Source organism: Euprymna scolopes, chromosome 19 (assembly GCF_053919585.1).
Source record: "Euprymna scolopes isolate OS-2025 chromosome 19, ASM5391958v1, whole genome shotgun sequence".
Taxonomy (NCBI): Eukaryota; Metazoa; Mollusca; class Cephalopoda; order Sepiida; family Sepiolidae; genus Euprymna; species Euprymna scolopes.
Genome location: NC_136500.1, coordinates 112,247,300 through 112,256,305, shown reverse-complemented (window position 1 = coordinate 112,256,305; position 9,006 = coordinate 112,247,300). Strand labels below are relative to the sequence as shown.

Here is a 9,006-nt window from a genome sequence, read left to right as displayed (position 1 = left end):
CCAAATTTTAAATTTTATCATTGCGTAGCTGGTGCTTGATGTAATGCAATACATTTTCGATAGGATTGAGGTCTGGAGATTTTGCAGGCCAATCCAAACACGGAATATCATGCTCTTCCAGGAACCTCTTGACATTGCCAGCTGTGTGAATGGGAGCATTATCCTGCATGAAGATAGGATTATCATCCAAATTATGACCAAAGTAGGGTAGAAAATGCTTAATCAACATATTAATGTACTTAGTCGAATTAATTCGACCTTGCAAGCAAACTATAGGTCCTGGACCATTGATACTAATAATGCCCCACACACATAACTGAACCTCCACCACCTTGCAGCGTTGAAACTGAGCAGCTAGGATTAAATTCTTCATCTTTCCTCCGGCGGACGTACTGCCTACCATCACTGCCTAGCCTATTGAACTTGCTTTCGTCGCTAAAAAGCACTTTTGACCAATATGAAGAGTCATCATCTCCATTGCATCTGACGAAGTCCAGACGGCGCTTTCTGTTCTTTACAGAAATCATTGGCTTGCGTCTTGCAGCATATGCTCACAAATTAAATTCCATTGGTCTGTTCTTGACAGTAAAACGAGAGCATTATTTTTTTTAACAATATTGCACTGTTGTTGGATTTGGGGAGCCATTTCAAATCTGTTTCTTAGGCTGCGGATCTTGATAGCATTGTCTTCCCTGTTAGAAGTAACACTAGTGCGAGCAGATTTAGGGGCATCACGAACACTGCTAGTTTTTTTAGTGCTTTTGTACAGTCTTTCGTACCGTTTTCTCATCACATTTCAATCTGCGGCAATTTTCTCGATTGGATAAACCAAAAAGGTGGAGATTAATGAGCTCCTGATAATCACTAAGAGAATGTCGTGGCATATGAACTAAATGTTACGTTGTATAACCTGGAGCAACAACAATTACGATTAGAGATGCTTTGTTGCCTGTTGGTAGATATTTTAAATTGATTTAGGGGCAATAATTTACGCTGATTTTAAGCGAATTTGTTGCTGCGAACTTTCTTTTTGCCTCCTCAATTTGAAGTTATTTTTTTAAATTGACGTGAACGCTAAAATATTTCAATTAAAAGTCAAATATGAACAGGTAAAATTATAGAGGAATAAAAGGCGAATCAAATGAGGTATAATAGGTTGTTTAAACAGTTACATAAAATGTAGCTTAAATTTGCAGTTTTTGAAAAAATTACAAGTGTGGATTTCTTTTTGCCGGCGCTGTAAATTGGAACAAATATGTTGTCAAGGAAACATTGCCAAGGCTGCTGTCAAGAAGGTAGCTCTCTTCTATCGCACTAGAAAAAAACTTTACAAAGCCACCATTCGTCGATGCATGAAATATTGTTGCCGTATATGGATCAGTGCAACAACCACTAGTTGATCCCCTATTGTTAACCAAGCTGCAATCCCGGTTCCATCGCCGCAATGTTGTTTTACTAGTAATTCAATGGATGTGCTCCTACCAACTTGTAACACTGGTTCCCCCTCTACGTACTGAGTCCCCCGACTAAGCCGATAAGCAGGAAAAAAAACCTTAGCATTGATGTCTCCCTCAACGTAAATCTAGGCAACAAAATCTCACGCCTACATTGTAGAAGACCCCCAATCCCGGTGAGTCTTCTATTATGACAGTTTATTCCCTTGAACTGCAAGACTTTGAAATTCATTCCATGTTTTCTGTTTTCCCCTGACTGTACTAACATGCATAAATTTAAATTTGAAATGAAAAATATCTTGCTGCTCAACTCCGTACTTAGAGTGTGCCTATAGATATTATCCTTAATTTATAACAGCCCCTTACGTCATAAAGTCATTTTGTCTTGTTTGGTGTGAATATGATTTTTTTTAAATGCAGCGCATGCGATAAAGACTTAATTGTGAGCACTATAAATGCCATAATCGTCATCATATATACGTTAGTGAAACACAACATGGTCTAAATAAAAGACTTAGTAAACATAAAAAAGACATTGAAAATAACAATTCCCTGAATACATTATTCATTGCAACATGACCATTCTTTTAACTTTAAACAGATTGAACTCATCAAATTCATTTAAAATAAATATTACTAAAGACTTTTTGAAATAACACTCATGACAAACTCAAACTTAATTTAAACCACGTAACGTTTCTACAATTTATATCCTTTGATCCGTAAACTTATATTAAAAGAACGGAACCTGAAATTAGATACAGGTTAATTAACTCCCACAAAAAAAATAATAATATCGATAATGCCGATATTTTCGAAAGTAATCTCTTTTTGACTGACTGGCTTTAATTTAAATCTTCGTCACTTCAAGTTAGGCGATGGACGCAACAGCAAAGACGTCACGTTTTTTTTTTCACCTTCTTTTCCTCCTTCACGGTACTGGTTCGAGTCTGCCTGCCTACTACCAACTTTTTTTTATTATTATATATATTTTTTTTTGCTCAACACACACCTCCAAACACCCGGGCAACACCGGGCACCTAGGCTAGTTTTATATACACATCCAACATTTTGAACTGTAACGCGTACATTAATTCCTAAAAGAACAGAATATCCTTTAAATTCTATATGTCATTAAAATATTTTTCTCATTTTATGCAATAAACGCTATACATACTTTAAATGCTAACGGTTATTGTTTTTTTTTTGTGTGTGAAAAAAAAAACATCCATTTCACATTACAAACCAAACAGATATATTTTCGAATATTGTACTTGTATTTTATTTCTTCGAATGAATCATACCGAGGAAGTCTTGTAATAAAGACGAAGCCTTGATTAACATATAAATAATTTTGTTTTTTTTCCTTTTCATTTCTCCATCACGTTCGAATATTATTTATTATAGGTTTTCGAGGGTGCTGAAAATGAAAACAACAGTTAAAATCATAGCAAACGAGTAATTTCAATGATATGAATAAATTATAATTTTAAATAGTGGGGGATCACTTTTCTTTTTAATTTAACGTAAAATAAAGACCCGCTTTATAGCAAAGGTGGGCATAAAGTGGGTACTCATTTGACGTTAAATTAATATAGAAAAGTGATCCCCCACTTGCTTAAACAATGATGTGTGACCTTACATTAAAAATCTCGACGACTTATGATCAGAATTTAACAAATGGAGGCTCGTTGGAAAGCTAATGACCTGACTTGTGGAGTAAGCTATGTGACATTTGCACTTAACGTTGCACCGTATTGTTTCAAAACGTAGAAAAACACTTTTCTACATTAATTTAACGTACAATGAGTACCCACTTTATGGCCACCGTTTGGGGAGGTCTATTATTTTTTTTTAGGGGTGGTATTTATTGTGGCTTGGTAGACAACACAAACCCTACCTTAAAAACGTCTATAGGTTTTCGATTGTGCTAAAAACAAGTATCGCATTTAAATTTTCTTGCAAATAGGTATTTTTCCGGGTATCAAGCGAAAATATGCGCGTACAACAATAGCGACCACTTTATAACATAAAGAATTACATTGCTTAATACCCGAAAAAATACTTATTTACGGAAAAATTAAATGCAATATTCGTTTTCAGCACACCCAGAAACCTACTAAAAACAAGTGTTTTTAATGGTAGGTCTACCAGGCCACAATTACCAAATAGAACCCACCTCTAAAAGAAATAACAAACGCCCCCCATCATACCTTCAAAAAAGGGTGGCTATAAAGTGAGTGTTCATTTTACGTTAAATTAATATAGAAAAGTGATTCCCACCTTTTAAAAGTTTAATTTCTTTATATCTTGGAAACTACTCGTTTCCTGTGATTTTAACTGTTATTTTCGTTGAGAGCACCCTCAAAAACCTAGAAGGGTGGTATTTTTTTAAGGATTTTTTGTGGATGGAAAGATACTGCACCTTTACAAATATTTTATTCATAATAATTTGTTTTCCCAGTTTCGCATATGAATTACAAAATATATTATATTTCCACAAAACCTCTGGCCTTGATGGAGGCGAAACTAAAACTTGCTTCTATGGTTTCAAATAATCTGAAATAACAGCAAGGGGAGACTTTATTCACAATATTTCTCATACGTTATATCTCCCCTCCTTAGTTTTTATACATAAAGTAAATTTCACAGTGTATAAGGATTATTTGATACTGGAGATATTCATAATCGTACCCTATTTCCAAAAGAGGGGAGATGTAACATATGAGAAATATTTGGAATCAAGTCTCTCCTTGCTGTGATTTCAGATCATCTGAAGTCATAGCAGCAAATTTTAGTCTCCCTTCCATCAAAGCCAGAGGTTTGGGGAATATATATATATATATATATATATATATATATATATATATATATATATATATATATATATATATATATATATATATTTATATATATATATATGTGTGTGTGTGTGTGTATATATTTATATATATATGTGCGTGTGTGTGTGTGTTATTATATATGTATATCTCTTCTTCTATTCTATATAAATAAAATGAACTCATTTTTCCCCCGTGGGATTTTGACCTTAATAGGATTAAAAATCAAGATATTTCATGCAAATATAATATGCACAAACGGCAGAACAATATCTGAGGTGTGTTATAGGCTTATTATTTCTCAAATTCCTCGATAATCTTAGATTTCTATACTTTTTCTGCTGAGAAGTCACGGCCAAAATCGGTTAAGATCAATGGAAGTGGTAAAATATTTTCTCTCTAATAAATTCCTCCTCCCCCTGCCACCACTTAACACCGTTTGGGGATCGTTCGCAAGGAACAGTTGAGAAGAGAACACCGGTTTGGCTTCGTAGTTCTTTCATGTGAAGTTATTTAAAATCACTAAACTAAGCTGCAGTGCTCTGTGGCGTAGTGGTTAGCGTGCTGGACAATTCACATTATATTTTCACGTTCGCGCCGACCTACCGAAGTCGTTTTTTTTTTTGTTTTTTTTCTAAACAACTGGAATGGACTTTTCTTGGTGGCCGAACTGTTAACGTTGCAGATGTTTTTGTTTTTTTTCACACTTTATTTTCCTACTTTTACTCATGACTCCGGGTTTGATACTTCCTACTTACCTACCATAACATTTTTTAAAACTCCCCCCCCGTCCCGGAAACAAACACTTGGGCAACGCCGGGTACCCCCGCTAGTATATATATAAATTATACTCATATTATGTACGGCATAATCACGTTGATACACCGGTTCTCGTCAGATCACCTAAGTTAAGCAACGTTGAGCCTGGCTAGTACTAGATGGGGGACCATTTGGGAATTCTAGGCGCTATATGTGCTTTCCACTTATTTCGGCATTGTTTCCAGTCGTCCTGAACCTCCACTTGCCACTGATATTCAACAATGTCGAATCAGAAGAGGCGTGGTTGGGGATTGCGCAACTCTTGCCACAAAAATTTCACGCGTAGTGGGTATCCATAGTCTGTCAAGACTGAAGGAAGACACACACACATACACACACACACGCATATATATATATATATATATATATATATATATATATATATATATATATATATATATATATATATATATATTCGTGTGTGACCCAAAACATATATGTACCTGTTTTTTTTCTTATCAAAGGGGACAATGGTTGAGTCATGTTAAAAAGAATGAGATAAATAACAAACTGAGATAGGATTCAGTGGGATTGTCGCGTGAAACTAATAAAAGGCGTCACCCCCATCAACAGACAATAATGTATGTCAGCGTTTGATTCATAGACGAACGAACGACCCCCGAGATGAATGAATCAGGTCCCTGTCATCTGCCCCACTGAACCCAAAAAGAGGGGAAAAGGAAAAGAATGGTTTTAGGACACCGGAAGTGCTGCACCTACTCATGTGTGATAATTGCCAGGGATAGCGGACACAAATCAAGACACCTTCGTCACAACTATATTGGGGGAGGTTGTACCTTCTTTTAAATGAATAAATGTGGAAGTTGGGCCGCCCATTTCTCACACTAAGGGCAAAGTCAAAACGCTATATTTTAAGTTAATTCAACTTCACACAACAGACGTACGACTTATATACAACTTATAAATATGCGATATATGTTCCTATTTAAAATGCCTCCCCACAGGACAGAGTTAGACACCAGGGTCGTTTTTTAATGTGGAGAATATGCAATATATGTTGCAAGGTTAAGTGATTTTCATATTGGTTTAGAAAAAGGATATTTCATTATTTAAGTAATTTTTTCTATTGTTTTTTTTTATTTGATAATTATTTTAATCTAACAAATACTTCTGTTTAAGAATATTGATTTATTTCGTTGATAAATATTTAGTATTTGTGTTTAAATGTTCCTTTTTTTTGGAATGAGCGATTTGGGAAAAACTAATATACACATATTCAAAACAATGTCTGAAATCTTAGAAAATTACCCTCCGTCTTTTGTGGACTGCGGATGTAAATGGATGGTAAGGTTTAATGCTACTACGACAAAGTCTCTTTCCTTCAACAATTACAAAGAACTTTCCAGCTACCCATTGCTATGCGAATTCATCATTCAAACTCTTCAACTTAACATTCAAAGGTAACATAGACTGGGACAAATACATAGAAGACATTGCCAAGGCTGCTGTGAAGAAGGTAGGTCCCTTCTACCGTGCTAGATAAAAAAAAACTTTACAAAGCCACCATGCATCGATGAATAGAATATTGTTGCCATATATGGATCAGTGCAACAACCACTAGTCTCTAGTGTTTTTTTTTTAAAGGAATCTCCAATCTAATAGATCCCGCACTGTTAACCAAGCTGCAATCCCGGTCCCATCGCCGCAATGTTGCATCCTTGTGATGTTTTACAAGTACTTCAATGGATGTGCTCCGACAAACTATTAACACTGGCAGAATAAAAGGCGAATCAAATGAGGTTTAATAGGTTGTTTAAACAGTTACATAAAATGTAGCTTAATTTTGCAGTTTTTGAAAAAATTACAAGTGCGGATTTTTGCCGGCACTGTAAATTGGAACAAATATGTTGTCAAGGAAACATTGCCAAGGCTGCTGTCAAGAAGGTAGCTCTCTTCTACCGCACTAGAAAAAACTTTACAAAGCCACCATTCGCCGATGCATGAAATATTGTTGCCGTATATGGATCAGTGCAACAACCACTAGTTGATCCCGTATTGTTAACCAAGCTGCAATCCCGGTTCCATCGCCGCAATGTTGCATTCTTGTGTTGTTTTACTAGTAATTCAATGGATGTGCTCCTACAAACTTGTAACACTAGTTCCCCCTCTACGTACTGAGTCCCCCGACTAAGCCGATAAGCAGGAAAAAAAAACCTTAGCATTGATGTCTCCCTCAACGTAAATCTAGGCAACAAAATCTCACGCCTACATTGTAGAAGACCCTCCAATCCCGGTGAGTCTTCTATTATGAGAGTTTATTCCCTTGAACTGCAAGACTTTGAAATTCACTCCTTGTATTCTGCTTTCCTTTGAATTCAATAGGTTGTTAATTATTTCTAAATTGCAAGTGAAAAGGTAAATTTAATTCTTCTTTTTGTCCTTTTTTTAAGGTCAGTAAATACAAATGGCGTCCAATAGGATCCTGATCCACTTCTACATGTCTGATGTAGCTGAATTTTTTTTTACATGTCAAATGATTTGTATATCTATAAGTTATATAGAAAAATTAAAGCCATAGACTAATCGCAACTTTGAACTGAGTCACGTGTGAACCTATTAAGTGTCGAGCAGTGATTCGGTTTTTGCATTTTAAAAGAAGCACACAACAGGAGGTTTTTGATGAAATTAAATAAACATGTAATATTTTTGGTCTCTCGGAAAACGCCAGATTGTGAATGTTTGTTAATAGAAAAATGTTTGCGTGGCAAAAAAAAAAATGCTATCAAAACGAATTAGGTATTTTAGGAAGATGAAATATTTATGCTAAAAATTTATGTAATAATGTTGGAATTTTTAATATAAACAAAAAGTTAGGATAATAGATAACGAATAGAGAGGGAAGATTGTAAAATAGACAAGTAGTCAGAAAGAATGAGTTGGACAGACAAGGAGTTAGCTAGAGACCGGTTTAGATAGCGGACCGTGATAATGGTCTCTGTAGGTCAAAGAAGCTATTGAGCGCAGGAAATAGCAAGGATGTGAAAATAAGGAAAATCTGCAACTCCAAAAGTTGGGGAACATCTAGAAACAAAAGTTGTATGAAAATATTACCCGAGTGTCAATTGTACTTCTTGGGATGAATCTTCATTGCAGCTTTTCAGGCCCGTCAATCAGGACCAACCAATGGACGAAGGGATGTTCCCATTTTGGCATCAATAACCCCCTCTAGAAATATGTTATCCGTCGCTGTGTTCAAATGAACTGTCCGTATGTATTATTGCCCAGTTTATTGAACTGTATCTATACGTTATACGTTATATCACAGAGACGCTTTAAATATATACACCCCTTTTATACACAGTTTATAAGATGACATCACAGTTTATAAGATGACATATATATATATATATATATATATATATATATATATATATATATATATATATATATATTATTGTTGTTTTTTCAAGCGATAAACACGATTAATATTGGCTCCGACTCGAAGCTCATTTTTCATTTACTTAGAAAGTCGCCCTTTAATTTGTTTGGACGTATATAACAATTTTATTTATTTATTATTTTTAAAACAGTAATCTACGTACCCGCGTGTTTCGAGGTAATTACCTCTCGTCAACGTAGCTCAACTGTTTCTAGGGATCGAACGTCAGACTATGTTTACCACAGTCCGGTGCCTTAACCGTTAGGCCACAAACCCTAGATGACTTTACTGTTTATTTTTATCGCTTATAAATTTAGATTTGTTATTGTTGTTTTTTCAAGCGATAAACACGGTTAATATTGGCTCCGCCTCGAAGCTCATTTTTTATTTACTTAGAAAGTCGCCCTTTAATTTGTTTGGACGTATATAACATTTTTATTGATTTATTATTTTTAAAACAGTATATATAAACACTCCATTATATATACAGCAC

The 9,006-nt window shown here is 35.0% G+C and overlaps 1 pseudogene; it reads left to right on the top strand.

Moving 5' to 3' along the window:
• The first annotated feature begins 5,152 nt into the window (after nt 1-5,152).
• Nucleotides 5,153-5,269, top strand: LOC145240407 (5S ribosomal RNA; annotated as a pseudogene).
• Nucleotides 5,270-9,006: the final 3,737 nt, after the last annotated feature.